The sequence below is a fragment of the Engystomops pustulosus genome, chromosome 11, assembly GCF_040894005.1.
Source record: "Engystomops pustulosus chromosome 11, aEngPut4.maternal, whole genome shotgun sequence".
Taxonomy (NCBI): domain Eukaryota; kingdom Metazoa; phylum Chordata; class Amphibia; order Anura; family Leptodactylidae; genus Engystomops; species Engystomops pustulosus.
In genome coordinates, this window is record NC_092421.1 from 86,658,643 (window position 1) to 86,677,055 (window position 18,413).

Consider the following 18,413-nt stretch of genomic DNA (forward strand, 5'->3'; position numbering starts at 1 on the left):
TATATAGAGGTCATTGTACAGGGAGGGGGGAGGAGATAAGCTTTGACATCATCTATTGTCAGTAGTGATGTAATGATGGGTCAGTCTTATCTATATAGAGGTCATTGTACAGGAGGGGGAGGAGATAAGCTGTGACATCATCTATTGTCAGTAGTGATGTAATGATGGGTCAGTGTTATCTATATAGAGGTCATTGTACAGGGAGGGGGAGGAGATAAGCTGTGACATCATCTATTGTCAGTAGTGATGTAATGATGGGTCAGTGTTATCTATATAGAGGTCATTGTACAGAGAGGGGGAGGAGATAAGCTGTGACATCATCTATTGTCAGTAGTGATGTAATGATAGGTCAGTGTTATCTATATAGAGGTCATTGTACAGGGAGGAGGAGGAGATAAGCTGTGACATCATCTATTGTCAGTAGTGATGTAATGATGGGTCAGTGTAATCTATATAGAGGTCATTGTACAGGGAGGGGGGAGGAGATAAGCTTTGACATCATCTATTGTCAGTAGTGATGTAATGATGGGTCAGTCTTATCTATATAGAGGTCATTGTACAGGGAGGAGGAGGGGATAAGCTGTGACATCATCTATTGTCAGTAGTGATGTAATGATGGGTCAGTGTTATCTATATAGAGGACATTGTACAGGGAGGGGGGAGGAGATAAGCTGTGACATCATATATTGTCAGTAGTGATGTAATGATGGGTCAGTGTTATCTATATAGAGGTCATGGTACAGGGGGGGGAGATAAGCTGTGACATCATCTATTGTCAGTAGTGATGTAATGATGGGTCAGTGTTATCTATATAGAGGTCATTGTACAGGGAGGGGGAGGAGATAAGCTGTGACATCATATATTGTCAGTAGTGATGTAATGATGGGTCAGTGTTATCTATATAGAGGTCATTGTACAGGGAGGGGGAGGAGATAAGCTGTGACATCATCTATTGTCAGTAGTGATGTAATGATGGGTCAGTGTTATCTATATAGAGCACATTGTACAGGGAGGAGGAGGAGATAAGCTGTGACATCATCTATTGTCAGTAGTGATGTAATGATGGGTCAGTGTTATCTATATAGAGGTCATTGTACAGGGAGGGGGAGGAGATAAGCTGTGACATCATCTATTGTCAGTAGTGATGTAATGATGGGTCAGTGTTATCTATATAGAGGTCATTGTACAGGGAGGGGGAGGGGATAAGTTGTGACATCATCTATTGTCAGTAGTGATGTAATGATGGGTCAGTGTTATCTATATAGAGGTCATTGTACAGGGAGGGGGAGGAGATAAGCTGTGTCATCATCTATTGTCAGTAGTGATGTAATGATGGGTCAGTGTTATCTATATAGAGGACATTGTACAGGGAGGGGGAGGGGATAAGCTGTGACATCATCTATTGTCAGTAGTGATGTAATGATGGGTCAGTGTTATCTATATAGAGGTCATTGTACAGGGAGGGGGAGGAGATAAGCTGTGACATCTTTTGTCAGTAGTGATGTAATGATGGGTCAGTGTTATCTATATAGAGGTCATTGTACAGGGAGGAGGAGGAGATAAGCTGTGACATCATCTATTGTCAGTAGTGATGTAATGATGGGTCAGTGTTATCTATATAGAGGTCATTGTACAGGGAGGAGGAGGAGATAAGTTGTGACATCATCTATTGTCAGTAGTGATGTAATGATGGGTCAGTGTTATCTATATAGAGGTCATTGTACAGGGAGGGGGAGGGGATAAGTTGTGACATCATCTATTGTCAGTAGTGATGTAATGATGGGTCAGTGTTATCTATATAGAGGTCATTGTACAGGGAGGGGGAGGAGATAAGCTGTGACATCATCTATTGTCAGTAGTGATGTAATGATGGGTCAGTGTTATCTATATAGAGGACATTGTACAGGGAGGGGGAGGGGATAAGCTGTGACATCATCTATTGTCAGTAGTGATGTAATGATGGGTCAGTGTTATCTATATAGAGGTCATTGTACAGGGAGGGGGAGGGGATAAGCTGTGACATCATCTATTGTCAGTAGTGATGTAATGATGGGTCAGTGTTATCTATATAGAGGTCATTGTACAGGGAGGGGGAGGAGATAAGCTGTGACATCATCTATTGTCAGTAGTGATGTAATGATGGGTCAGTGTTATCTATATAGAGGTCATTGTACAGGGAGGGGGAGGGGATAAGCTGTGACATCATCTATTGTCAGTAGTGATGTAATGATGGGCCAGTGTTATCTATATAGAGCTCATTGTACAGGGAGGGGGAGGAGACAAGCTGTGACATCATCTATTGTCAGTAGTGATGTAATGATGGGTCAGTGTTATCTATATAGAGCACATTGTACAGGGAGGGGAGGAGATAAGCTGTGACATCATCTATTGTCAGTAGTGATGTAATGATGGGTCAGTGTTATCTATATAGAGGTCATTGTACAGGGAGGGGCAGGAGATAAGCTGTGACATCATCTATTGTCAGCAGTGATGTAATGATGGGTCAGTGTTATCTATATAGAGGTCACTGTACAGGGAGGGGAGGAGATAAGCTGTGACATCATCTATTGTCAGTAGTGATGTAATGATGGGTCAGTGTTATCTATATAGAGGTCACTGTACAGGGAGGGGGAGGAGATAAGCTGTGACATCATCTATTGTCAGTAGTGATGTAATGATGGGTCAGTGTTATCTATATAGAGGTCATTGTACAGGGAGGGGAGGAGATAAGCTGTGACATCATCTATTGTCAGTAGTGATGTAATGATGGGTCAGTGTTATCTATATAGAGGTCATTGTACAGGGAGGGGCAGGAGATAAGCTGTGACATCATCTATTGTCAGCAGTGATGTAATGATGGGTCAGTGTTATCTATATAGAGGTCACTGTACAGGGAGGGGAGGAGATAAGCTGTGACATCATCTATTGTCAGTAGTGATGTAATGATGGGTCAGTGTTATCTATATAGAGGTCACTGTACAGGGAGGGGGAGGGGATAAGCTGTGACATCTATTGTCAGTATTGATGTAATGGTCAGTGTTATCTATATAGAGGTCATTGTACAGGGAGGGGGAGGGGATAAGCTGTGACATCATCTATTGTCAGTAGTGATGTAATGATGGGTCAGTGTTATCTATATAGAGGTCATTGTACATGGAGGGGAGGAGATAAGCTGTGACATCATCTATAGTCAGTAGTGATGTAATGATGGGTCAGTGTTATCTACATAGAGGTTCATTGTACAGGGAGGGGCAGGAGATAAGCTGTGACATCATCTATTGTCAGCAGTGATGTAATGATGGGTCAGTGTTATCTATATAGAGGTCACTGTACAGGGAGGGGAGGAGATAAGCTGTGACATCATCTATTGTCAGTAGTGATGTAATGATGGGTCAGTGTTATCTATATAGAGGTCACTGTACAGGGAGGGGGAGGGGATAAGCTGTGACATCATCTATTGTCAGTAGTGATGTAATGATGGGTCAGTGTTATCTATATAGAGGTCACTGTACAGGGAGGGGGAGGGGATAAGCTGTGACATCATCTATTGTCAGCAGTGATGTAATGATGGGTCAGTATTATCTATATAGAGGTCATTGTACAGGGAGGGGGAGGGGATAAGCTGTGACATCTATTGTCAGTATTGATGTAATGGTCAGTGTTATCTATATAGAGGTCATTGTACAGGGAGGGGGAGGGGATAAGCTGTGACATCATCTATTGTCAGTAGTGATGTAATGATGGGTCAGTGTTATCTATATAGAGGTCATTGTACATGGAGGGGAGGAGATAAGCTGTGACATCATCTATAGTCAGTAGTGATGTAATGATGGGTCAGTGTTATCTATATAGAGGTCATTGTACAGGGAGGGGGAGGGGATAAGCTGTGACATCATCTATTGTCAGTAGTGATGTAATGATGGGTCAGTGTTATCTATATAGAGGATTAGAGAGAGATTATACAGGGTTATGCTGTGAAACATTGCTTATCATTAGTGGTGACATATCGGGTGAAATACATATATAATGTGAGATATAGCGCACAGTCATGTGAGTGATACTGGGAGATGCATTGTCCTGGTGCTGACATTTACCTAATATAACCCTTGTCACAACCTGTCTTCACGCCATCACTACCCCCCCTGTACCAGGCTGGAATATTAACCGTGGCACTTCAAGGGCAGTCGATATTCCCTGCCGGGTGCTTATTTAGTATTTAGTGATGCGGGTTGTTAATCTGGCTGTTCTGATGCGGCGCCGCACACCGCGACCTGTCACTCATGAATAAGGAGGCCGCTCGCAGGTCCCTGGGGGGCGCCGACCCAAAGTTCACAGTCTCTTCCAATTTGAACATTTTGCTTGGATCTTCCGTACGGTGCAATTTGTTAATGGCTCATTTACAGCCGCCGCCATGTGCCATATGTGAGTGCGGCGCAGACATTCGCTTTTCAATCGCCCCCCGAACACTAACTCATGCGGCAGCTGCTGAATATGACAACTCTGAAGCTTCCGTCTCTGGGAACATATTTTTTTGGCATGAGACCTTCAATTCCAAGACTTTATATATTCCAGGAAGTTACATTTACATCTTATATACATTCATTGCCTTTCCTTAAAGGGGATGTCTATAAAATTTCGAAACCCGTGCTTTATACTTGTTTTCCTCTAAATTTGGATGCATTAAACATGTTAACTATTAGGAGGTGATGGTGGTGATGTCTGGGGTATAACCAAAGACTTACAGGCTCCAGGGCAAAAATTTTGTCTTGAACCCCCATCCTTATGCTCTCCCATAAGAACTAGCAGCCAGGGTCACCGCCAAGATTTTTAAAAATTATGGCCAAAAGTTTTATTCCTCGCCTCCAAAAAATGTTTTTGGTAAAAAAATCAATAATATTCTAGCAAGGTAAATTAGATACAGCAACTCAGCTCTATGTAATGTGGAGGCCTATATAATAGCTTAGATACAGCAGCTTCACTTTATGTATGGCAGACAACTCTATAATATTGTATGTATACCATCCGTACAAATCCAGTGACATCTTCTCTGAATTCAGTGAGAATGTATCAGAAAGAGCAGCCTGTAATCAGCTACATATTCTGACATTAAAAGGGTAACAATTCCCTAAGGAATGGGGATACATCTGGCAGCTTGTGTCATAAATCCCAGCGCACAGAATAAGGATTTACACTGCTTTGATTACATTAAAGTGTTGTAGGCACCTTTAGCTTATACGGGAGGTCACAAGTCAGACCACAGTTACCCCCACAATCATCTGTGAAAAAGTCATCAATAGATTCTGCCCAGGAAAAACCCTTTGAGCCACGGTGGACGGAGAGATTTGTGATCGCCCATGAAATTCAAGTGTAAACTGCTACAAAGAGAGATAAATTCTTCTTATCTGATACATCTATTTTCCATCTTGAGACCTCCCACTATACATTGACATGGTTTGTAAATGAAGGTTTTATGTCAAACACCAACATATAATAATTAGACATTAAAAGTTCATGTGAACCTCACAATGGTACAAACTGCAGCACATCCTGCAAAAAGCAAGCCTCACATAGTTCTGTAATTAGGATTCTAAAAAAAATGATTGGGGTCAGAATATGGTCATACAAAAAAGAAAGACACTATTAAATCATGAAAAAAATGAAAAAATAAAATCATGAAAAAGAGTATACTTAGAGAGGGAGATTCGGCACATGGTGCGCTAGCATATGATGATGTGCAGGCTATAGGTAGTGTGCAGAAATGGGGCAGGAATGACCCACCCCGGCCCACTCGGGAACCACACACTTGGCATAGAGGTGAGGTAAGGAGGGAAATAGAAAACTGCCACACAAGCCCTGAACCCCCCCCCCCCCCCATAGTAAAGCTGTTTTAGATAACAAAAACTGTAAAAAAAAACCCGCATCCCCCAAAAATCTATAACATCATTGTTATTTTTTTAATAAACCATACCAAGCACCGTGACATCACCATGCCCTAGGCCGCAACCGCCAGCCACTCCGGTATTCTGGGCCCCGGCTGCCTCCAGGCCCCAAGAAAAGGCCCTGGTGGGGATTTTGCAGGAGCTTGTATTGTGCCTGGCTTTATGTTTCTAAGCATATTCATACAAAGGTTTGCAACCCATAGCTCTCCAGCTGCTGCAAAACTACAACTCCCAGCATGCACAGCGTCCCAACAGCTGGAGAGCAGCAGTGTACAGCTCTTTGACACATTTGTCTGAATTGTAATTTGCACAGCCTGATCCTATAACTGGAGCGATCGTCCCTCGTAATGCACCCGGCTCATAGCGCCGGCTCATTACGGATAAGACGGCTACATATCGGAAGGAGACGCCGGCTGCAGGTTTGATGGCTTCTCCTCGGTAGCGCACATCAGCAGAATTGGCATCTGTTTGTCTTCTGTACAGTACAAGTCGCTGCTATATCTGAATGCCAGTAAATAAATGACCCTAAACCTACCGAGCACATCAAAAACTCATTTTCCGCTCGGGAATGGAGCCAGCACAGTGTAGCATAATGAAAGGGGTGAAGGTAATCTCTTGGATTAATGCCAGGCCCGGGGCTTTACATTTTGGTAAAGCCATAGAAAACAAAAGGGCTTTGTCTATGTCTATTTTTGTGTGATGTTTTTCTCGTTTACATTCAGATTTTGTATATTTTATATCTCTGTGTGTATATACCGTATATATCCTAGTTATTTACTGGTATGAGATCTTTATGTATGATGTATTTTCTTATTTGTAGGTTATAGTTTTACACAAACGAGTAACTAAACTTTGGATACAATGTTTATAAGTGAATAGTGCAGAAGATAAACTTTGTAACATACTTTAGAAAAAATATCTGTTTGCCCTTTAACTTTCTTGCTTATTTGACCCCTTCCTATATGAAGCCCATTTTCCATCTCAGTTATTTTTTTACCCCTCCCTTCAAAAACCATGGGGCACATTTACGAAGGGTTTTGCCGCCGGGTTTCCCGAATTTTTCCAATTTGCGCCTAATTGCTCCAGGATTTGGCGCACGTGATCGGATTGTGGCGCATCGGCGTCGGCTTTCACGCGACAGAAATTGGGGGGCGTGGCCATCGGAAAACCTGACGGATTCGGAAAAAAACGTGGAATTTGAAAAAAAAATTCTGTCGCAAGAATATCACTCACATACACCGGAACGAAGCAGGTGAACTCCGGCGGACCTCGGCGCAGCAGCGACACATGGTGGACCTTAGTGAATCACGGGAAGACTGCGCCAGGACCGGGTATGTAAATGTGCCCCCATAACTTTTTTTTTTTGTTCTTCCATGTGATTAGCTGTATGGGGGCTTGTTTTCTGTATAACATTCTTGATTTCCTACTGTCAGAATTTAATATTCCATCCAATGTACCGGAAGAAAAGCTCCAAATGCTGAAAAATTTATAAAAAACCATTTTCTTGAAGGCTCTAAATTAGTTGCCTTTGCCGTGTGCCTAATATAACACCTCCCCTTTATTCCTTAGGTCAGTATGATCACAGGGATAACAAGGAGGGGATTTATCAGGGCTTGTGCGCCATTTCTCTGACATACAAGCCATGAAATTGGCTCATGGTGTTGAATTGCGCCTATTTCCCCCCTTACACCACATCCATGCCAAATGGGCATGGTGGGGCATGAAGGGGAGTGTGCGTGGTGGCTACAGCACCTCCTGATACATGTAGCAGATCATATACTGGCGCATAATGATAAAGCCCCCCACATATATTTAGGTTTTATTAGGATTTAATACATGAAAAAGGTTTTAAAGGGAACCTGTCACCAGGGAGCTCATTTTCACTATGGACGGGTTACAGAAGCCCCTCACACCTGCAGAGCACATCTGTCTCTCTGCTTTTTCTAAGCATTTGCATTACAATATAATTGTGTGTTATAACTTACCAGACGTATATCTCTCTATGTCTGACTGTGTCTCTCTCTGTGTCTTTCTGTCTCTGACTGTCACTGACCGTCTCTATCACTGACCTTCCCTGTCTACAGCCTGACTGTCACTGACTGTTGCTGTCTTTGACCTTCTATGTCTCCTTCAAAGACTGTCTCTGACCGTCTCTTTTAGTGACTGTCTCTGACCGTCTCTTTTAGTGACTGTTTCTGACCGTCTCTTTCAGTGACTGTCTCTGACAGTCTCTTTTAGTGACTGTCTCTGACCGTCTGTTTCAATGACTGTCTCTGACCGTCTCTTTTAGTGACTGTCTCTGACCGTCTCTTTCAATGACTGTCTCTGACCTCCTCTTTTAGTGACGGTGACTGTCTCTGACTGTCACTTTGTCAAAGGGGAGAATTATCAGAAGTGTCTGAGAACTGTTCTAGTTTCACAGGGCAACCAATCCGAGTTCCAGTTTCCTTTTTCCTTTTTCTGTTTATAAAATTACAGCTGAAACAGTTTTGACATTTCTGATAAATTTCCCCCTATGTCTGTATCCCTATCCACATCACCTCACACATAAAATTTAAGCTCAAAACCGAGTCTATGATGTTCCCTGAGTCACAGAGCGCGGCTGTTCAAAATTTGGTGATTGTAAACGCGATGGTGCAGATTCCTTAAGCGGACACATACATATACACACTCACATACACACACATACACACACATCCATACACACACACGTACATACATACACAAACATACATACACACACATACATACACACACATACATACACACACACACATACATATATAAACACACTCACATACACACACATACACACACATCCATACACACATGCACGTACGTACATACATACATACATACACACACATACATAGACACACATACATACATACATACACATACATATACACACATACATACATACACACACATACATACACACATACATACGCACACATACATATACACACATACATACATACACACACATACATACACACATACATACGCACACATACATATACACACATACATACATACATACACATACATATACACACATACATACATACACACACATACATACACACATACATACACACATATACACACATACATAAATATACACATACATATATTGAGTTTATAAAAACAAAATTTTATTTTACTTTACAATTTTGCAGAATTCACTGTTCTTTTGCGGAAATCTGAATGTTTACATCACTTATAATGTGGAGAAAGTAAAACACCCATCCATTTCCCGTGTCCTGTGTCTCTGTGTCTCCTCTCCAGTGATTTTAACATTAGAGGAAAAAGCTGCTGCAGCAATTTCTCCCGATAAACGTTCTGCAACAAATTATGTGCAATCAATAAATATTTACCATGAAGAATAATGGAGCAAAGAAGCCGAGACTGAAGTGCAAAGATGTCTAACAGGAGGAAGCTCTACTAAAGTTTCTAAAAAGTTCACTTACATGTTTAATATCTATCTACATCTTCTATCTATCTCCTATCTATCTATCTCCTATCTATCTATCTATCTATCTATCTCCTATCTATCTATCTATCTATCTATCTATCTATCTATCTATCTATCTATCTCCTATCTATCTATCTATCTCCTATCTATCTATCTATCTATCTCCTATCTATCTATCTATCTATCTATCTATCTATCTATCTATCTATCTCCTATCTATCTATCTATCTATCTCCTATCTATCTATCTATCTATCTATCTATCTCCTATCTATCTATCTATCTATCTATCTATCTATCTATCTCCTATCTATCTATCTACCTATCTCCTATCTATCTATCTATCTATCTATCTATCTCCTATCTATCTATCTATCTATCTATCTCCTATCCATCTATCTAACATCTATCTATCTATCTATCTCCTATCTATCTATCTCCTATCCATCTATCTATCTCCTATCCATCTATCTATCTATCATCTATCTATCTATCTATCTATCATCTATCTATCTATCTATCTATCTATCTATCTATCTATCTCCTATCTATCTATCTATCTATCTATCTATCTCCTATCTATCTATCTATCTATCTATCTATCTCCTATCTATCTATCTATCTATCTCCTATCTATCTATCTATCTCCTATCTATCTATCTCCTATCTATCTATCTATCTATCTATCTATCTCCTATCTATCTATCTATCTATCTCCTATCTATCTATCTATCTATCTATCTATCTATCTATCTCCTATCGATCTATCTATCTATTTATTTATCTCCTATCTATCTATCTATCTATCTCCTATCTATCTATCTATCTATCTATCTATCTATCTATCTATCTCCTATCTATCTATCTCCTATCTATCTATCTATCTATCTATCTATCTATCTCCTATCTATCTATCTATCTATCTATCTATCTCCTATCTATCTATCTATCTATCTATCTATCTCCTATCTATCTCCTATCTATCTATCTATCTATCTATCTATCTATCTATCTCCTATCTATCTATCTATCTATCTATCTATCTATCTCCTATCTATCTATCTATCTATCTCCTATCTATCAATCTATCTATCTATCTATCTATCTATCTATCTATCTATCTATCTATCATCTATCTATCTATCTATCTATCTATCTATCTATCTATCTCCTATCTATCTATCTATCTATCTATCTATCTATCTATCGATCTCCTATCTATCTATCTATCTATCTCCTATCCATCTATCTATGTTCTATCTATCTATCTATCTCCTATCTATCTATCTATCTATCTATCTATCTATCTCCTATCTATCTCCTATCTATCTATCTATCTATCTATCTATCTATCTATCTCCTATCTATCTATCTATCTATCTCATATCTATCTCCTATCTATCTATCCCATATCTATCTATCTATCTATCTATCTATCTATCTATCTATCTATCTATATCCTATCTATCTCCAATCTATCGTGCGCCCGATATCCTGCATGTGTCGCTTCCCCGCTCAGGTCCCTGGTGTTCACCTTCTTCTTCCTGGTGCATGTAAGTGCATTGTCCGTGTATAATGCGCTGTGCGGGGAGTCACTAAGATCGTGCGCCCGATATCCTGCATGTGTCACTTCCCCGCTCAGGTCCCCGGAGTTCTCCTTCTTCTTCCTGGTGCATGTAAGTGCATTGTCCGTGTATAATGTGCTGTGCGGGGAGTCACTAAGATCGTGCGCCCGATATCCTGCATGTGTCGTTTCCCCGCTCAGGTCCCTGGAGTTCACCTTCTTCTTCCTGGTGTATGTAAGTGCATTGTCCATGTATAATGCGCTGTGCGGGGAGTCACTAAGATCCTGCACCCGATATCCTGCATGTGTCGCTTCCCCGCTCAGGTCCCTGGAGTTCACCTTCTTCTTCCTGGTGCATGTAAGTGCATTGTCCGTGTATAATGCGCTGTGCGGGGAGTCACTAAGATCGTGCGCCTGATATCCTGCATGTGTCACTTCCCCGCTCAGGACCCCGGAGTTCACCTTCTTCTTCCTGGTGCATGTAAGTGCATTGTCCGTGTATAATGCGCTGTGCGGGGAGTCACTAAGATCGTGCGCCCGATATCCTGCATGTGTCGTTTCCCCGCTCAGGTCCCTGGAGTTCACCTTCTTCTTCCTGGTGCATGTAAGTGCATTGTCCGTGTATAATGTGCTGTGCGGGGAGTCACTAAGATCCTGCGCCCGATATCCTGCATGTGTCGCTTCCCCGCTCAGGTCCCCGGAGTTCACCTTCTTCTTCCTGGTGCATGTAAGTGCATTGTCCATGTATAATGCGCTGTGCGGGGAGTCACTAAGATCCTGCACCCGATATCCTGCATGTGTCACTTCCCCGCTCTGGTCCCCGGAGTTCACCTTCTTCTTCCTGGTGCATGTAAGTGCATTGTCCGTGTATAATGCGCTGTGCGGGGAGTCACTAAGATCCTGCGCCTGATATCCTGCATGTGTTGCTTCCCCGCTCAGGTCCCGGAGTTCACCTTCTTCTTCCTGGTGCATGTAAGTGCATTGTCCGTGTATAATGCGCTGTGCGGGGAGTCACTAAGATCCTGCGCCCGATATCCTGCATGTGTCGTTTCCCCGCTCAGGTCCCGGGAGTTCACCTTCTTCTTCCTGGTGCATGTAAGTGCATTGTCCGTGTATAATGCGCTGTGCGGGGAGTCACTAAGATCGTGCGCCCAATATCCTGCATGTGTCGCTTCCCCGCTCAGGTCCCCGGAGTTCACCTTCTTCTTCCTGGTGCATGTAAGTGCATTGTCCGTGTATAATGCACTGTGCGGGGAGTCACTAAGATCGTGCGCCCAATATCCTGCATGTGTCGCTTCCCCGCTCAGGTCCCCGGAGTTCACCTTCTTCTTCCTGGTGCATGTAAGTGCATTGTCCGTGTATAATGCGCTGTGCAGGGAGTCACTAAGATCATGCACCCGATATCCTGCATGTGTCGCTTCCCCGCTCAGGTCCCCGGAGTTCACCTTCTTCTTCCTGGTGCATGTAAGTGCATTGTCCGTGTATAATGCGCTGTGCGGGGAGTCACTAAGATCCTGCGCCCGATATCCTGCATGTGTCACTTCCCCGCTCAGGTCCCCGGAGTTCACCTTCTTCTTCCTGGTGCATGTAAGTGCATTGTCCGTGTATAATGCGCTGTGCGGGGAGTCACTAAGATCATGCACCCGATATCCTGCATGTGTCGCTTCCCCGCTCAGGTCCCCGGAGTTCACCTTCTTCTTCCTGGTGCATGTAAGTGCATTGTCCGTGTATAATGCGCTGTGCGGGGAGTCACTAAGATCCTGCACCCGATATCCTGCATGTGCCGCTTCCCCGCTCAGGTCCTCGGAGTTCACCTTCTTCTTCCTGGTGCATGTAAGTGCATTGTCCGTGTATAATGCGCTGTGCGGGGAGTCACTAAGATCCTCGCCCAATATCCTGCATGTGTCGCTTCCCCGCTCAGGTCCCTGGAGTTCACCTTCTTCTTCCTGGTGCATGTAAGTGCATTGTCCGTGTATAATGCACTGTGCGGGGAGTCACTAAGATCCTGTGCCCGATATCCTGCATGTGTCGCTTCCCCGCTCAGGTCCCTGGAGTTCACCTTCTTCTTCCTGGTGCATGTAGGTGCTTGGGCTTGCGACAAAATTTGAAAGTTAAATTTCGCATTCAATTCGCACCAATTTCTGTCGCATGAAAGCAGTGAAGCTGCGTCATAGTCCGATCGTATGCGACACAATCCCAGCGCAGGCACTTGTTAAATACCTGTCCCCGAAAAAGGTGTAAAGTCCGACAAAAGTGCGATCCGCGACCCTTAGTAAATGAGCCTGATTAACACCTATTGGATACTCCAAACCAGCCTTGTGTGACCCAGTCTTATAGTATCGGGTGATACTATTTTTTATCATTTATCTATATACCTTTAAGATTTTCTATTTATTCACTCTATTATTTTAAAGCCTCTTTTATCACCCCTATGTTTATATGTATTTATAGAACATTATACCTCTGTATTTTTCACTAAGTATTTTTAATCTCGTAATCGTCTGTATTGAATTAATTAATTATTTTTTTATGAACATGCACTCCTAATGACCTATATGACATGCATTAATTATCTATGCACTGCCCCCAATGTATAAGATATTTTGCACACGTCCATTTATCCCCCTTTGTATTGTATCTTCTATGTTCCCTTAGTCTCTTTCCACTTGATACTAGACTCCGAAACGCGTTGTGTTCCTGAGATACCAAATAAAACTTTTCGTGTGAATACTTGTGGCCGCCAATCATTACGACCCAAACCTAAACAGATTCTGGACCGTTGTGGCAACCATGTATCGCGTGAAAGCCGGCGCCAATGTGGCAAAATCCGATCGCGTGCGCCAAAAACCCCTGCTAAATGCGGCGCAAAACAGTAGTGTGGTCCGCGGACCCTTAGTAAATGAGCCCCACAGTGTCCTGTATTTGTATAGTTAAAGGCAGAGTTCCCCTTTATGTGTGTAATGTCTCTGTGTATTATAACTATCTGCAGACTTCTGAGCCGTTGGCTTCTTATCGTTTCTAATAACTTCACGATTTATGATGTAGGACTGTGATCGGGAAAAGATGGGTGGCGAGTTTTAATTATTTGCGCACAGCAGAGTGTGTACATTGCCAGTGATTTGTAGGACGGGCTCGCCTCTTCATTTCTTCTTATTTCCTTAGCAGCAAACTTCCCGGAGGTTTTATTAGCTCGTAGTGATTCTTATATAAAAATTGGATGAACAGGGTGGAATAGTCTGAGAAGCTGTTCACGCTGGGATTATGCTCTAACTTGTGTCAAATGGGCGGGACTAGGCTGCCTGCTTCTGCCTTGGACAACCCATCAGACAGCTTAATTAGCATATTAGATTGTGAATATACCAGAAGAAGCTCTCTACTGTCAGATGGGTGGTCCTGGGCCAGAGAAGTCAGCTTGGCACCACCTGCTTGACAGTATGTCAGGCTTCTGGGCTGGTGAACCCCCTGGACCACCACGAACGATGACACAACCCGACAACTGGGACCGGAATCTAAGTGGCACCTGGTCTTCACCTGAGACCGCCACAAAGTGGGTTTGTCTTGCTCTGGCGTGGTGCCACCAGCTCGTTCCACCGGTGGCAGCCAAGGTCAAGGTAAAAAGTCAGCAGACAAGTTCATGGTCAGGGACAGGCAGGAGGTCAAGACAGGCAGCAAAGGTTCAGGGTCAGAGATGGAGCAGAAGGTCAAGGATGGCAGCGGAGGAGCATAAACGGGAACAGGTCCGGGGTCACAACGGATCAAAGACACGAGGCACAAGACAAGGATTTCCTGACGGCATAGAGTAAGAAGATCCAGCAGGGGATGCTGGGAGAAGCCGGGTTTTAACCAATTTGGGGAAGTGACCAGCACCAATCAGCGGTGCGCTGGCCCTTTAAATTTACCATGCGCCAGAACTGGAACAGGAGCGCGGAGAGGTAAGTAAAGTCGGGGAGAGCAGGTGCTGCGGAGAGGGGCAGGGGTGCGCCTGCGACCAAGGAGGAGCACCCCTGACACAGTAGATATAAAAAATAATGAAATGAATTACTTGGTGATGGGAGGGGCCACAGACAGAAATCCAACTGCACCAGAATCAATGGAACAATGACTATTAACAGTCCAAAAGTGTTGGTTCTCTTTAAGTTAATCTCTTCCTGTTAAGCTGCGTATACCTGCCGGGCCGTAGCCACGATGGAGAGGAGGATGGAGAGTATATACGTCCCCCAACGGTCATGTGACTGATTTACTAATCCTGACTTAAAACCTGGTGTAGATAGTCTGCAACGGGATAGTCTGTAAAATATTCAAATCTGGTCCGGATTCAGAAGTCATTTAGCAGGAGACCATCACATGACAACCCCCGGATCAGGAACCTCCCCCCAATGGAGCCTTCATTTTGTATCAGATTTACATGTATCACAGTGGTTTAAATTTGGTCAAAAAGTAGCAAAATAGTGCGGTTTGTAAATTTTTGTGCTACTTTGTACGAAGATTTGACGTAAGCGCAGGTAGACTTGGAGCACAGATTGATCAAATGCAACCTTAAAAAGGTTAAAATTATACCCGTCTCAGGGCTTAAAATGTAGCAAATGTATTGAATATCATATGAAATTTAATATGTAACATCCTCTATGTCCACTAATCCAAGGCCCGCTGGTCAAATGAAGTCAATTACATCTCATAAAAAATTGAGGCCCCAAAATAGTTCTAAGAATGAGGAAAAAAAAATCTAAATTACTCCCAAAAAAAAGAAAAGTGTCAAAGCAAAAAGAAATGCATAAACATTAAAAGAAAAACTTAACAAAACATTAAAAATCATATATTGCGAACATTAAGCAAAACACATAAGAAAATAAACCATTAAAAATCCAAATATAGAAAAAAAAAACGTATGTGTGGTCATGCAGCTCTGCTACATGAACACACAGCCCTGCTACATGAACACACAGCCTGCTACATGAACACACAGCTCTGCTACATGAACACACAGCCCTGCTACATGAACACACAGCTCTGCTACATGAACACACAGCTCTGCTACATGGACACACAGCTCTGCTACATGGACACACAGCTCTGCTACATGAACACACAGCTCTGCTACATGAAAACACACAGCTCTGCTACCTGACCACACAGCTCTGCTACATGGACACACAGCCCTGCTACATGAACACACAGCTCTGCTACATGAACACACAGCTCTGCTACATGAACACACAGCTCTGCTACATGAACACACAGCTCTGCTACATGGACACACAGCTCTGCTACATGGACACACAGCTCTGCTACATGAACACACAGCTCTGCTACATGAACACACAGACCTGCTACATGAACACACAGCTCTGCTACATGGACACACAGCCCTGCTACATGGACACACAGCTCTGCTACATGAAAACACACAGCTCTGCTACCTGAACACACAGCTCTGCTACATGAACACACAGCTCTGCTACCTGACCACACAGCTCTGCTACATGATCACACAGCTCTGCTACATGGACACACAGCTCTGTTACATGGACACACAGCTCTGCTACATGGACACACAGCTCTGCTACATGGACACACAGCTCTGCTACCTGACCACACAGCTCTGCTACATGAACACACAGCTCTGCTACCTGAACACACAGCTCTGCTACATGGACACACAGCTCTGCTACATGAAAACACACAGCCCTGCTACATGAACACACACAGCTCTGCTACATGAAAACACACAGCTCTGCTACATGAACACACAGCTCTGCTACACGAACACACACAGCACTGCTACATGATCACACACAGCTCTGCTACATGAACACACACAGCTCTACTACATGAACACACAGCTCTGCTACATGAACACACAGCTCTGCTACCTGAACACACAGCTCTGCTACATGGACACACAGCTCTGCTACATGGACACACAGCTCTGCTACATGGACACACAGCTCTGCTACATGGACACACAGCTCTGCTACATGAACACACAGCTCTGCTACATGAACACACAGCTCTGCTACATGATCACACAGCTCTGCTACATGGACACACAGCTCTACTACATTCATTCACTCATTTGTCAGGAGGGTCCGGCAGCGCTAGATCTTCCTGACTTTGGACAATAAGAAGTAGACACTTTTTTAGCAAAACTTTTTATTGCTTTAAAATGTCTTATAGTCATAAAATTTTAATATTGCAAGCAATACTTAGGGCCAACTGCACACAAACTCAGTCCATGTGTTGGTTGGATCCCACGGACCAAATACAGTGCAGTGGATGGGACCCTGCCAGCTGACTTGACTCCTCCACTGTTATCAGCAGTAATTCCACTTCATCTGTCCCCAAACTAAGAAAAAGGCAAAAAATTAGTTTAAAAATGTGTATCCAAACATTAAAAACTTTTAACAAACACAGAAGAAAAGAAATAAATAAACATTTCTCCCTAAAAAAGCCGCAAAACACACAAATGTTTAACTGAACACTGAAAAATACTGCCAAAAAAAACATTTAAAAAATAAAATGTGGCAAATTGGAATATCGAAAAAAATAAAGAGAAAAATAAATATTAAAAAAGACTCCCCAAAAAGCATAAAAAAATTAGAACATATTAAAAATAAAAAAAGAAAGCTTAACATATAAAACTTGCTAAAAACATCAGAACACAGGAAAAATGCAGATGTGAACATAAAAAAACCAAACACATAAGAAAACATTAAAAGAAACTAAAAGTACCAAATGTATCAACATCGACAGTAATTCCACTCCACATGTCCCCAAACTAAAAAGAAGCAAAAAAATGGTTTAAAAATGTGTAAATAAACATGAAAAACTTATAACAAACACAGAAGAAAAGAAATAAATAACATTTCTCCGTAATAAAGCAGCAAAACACACAAATTGGGGCTCATTTACTAAGGGCTCCGCGGCCGGTTTCCCGAATTTTTCCGTTTTGCGCCGAATTCCCCGGGATTTTGCCGCATTCGACCGGGTTTCGGTGCAATATCGCTGGCTCTCACGTGGCAGAAATCAGGGGGCGGGACTGTCGGACAACCTGACGGATTCGGAAAAACCACAGAATTTAAAAAACGAAATGTGTTGCAAGATTAGCACTTACATGCACCAGGAAGAAGAAGGTGAACTCAGGCGGACCTCGGCACAGCAGCGAAACCCACTGGATATCGGGGGCAGAACCCGAATCCACGTCGGAGAACGCACCGTTGGATCGCGACTGGACCGGGTAAGTAAATGAGCCCCATTATGTTTAACTGAACACTGAAACATACTGTCAAAAGAAAAAAAAAACATGGCAAAATTAACATATCAGAATATTGAAAAAAAAATAAAGAGTAAAATAAATATTAAAAAAGACTCCCCAAAAAGCATAAAAAATTAGAACGTATAAACATATTAAAAAGAGATTAAAAAGCTTAACATAG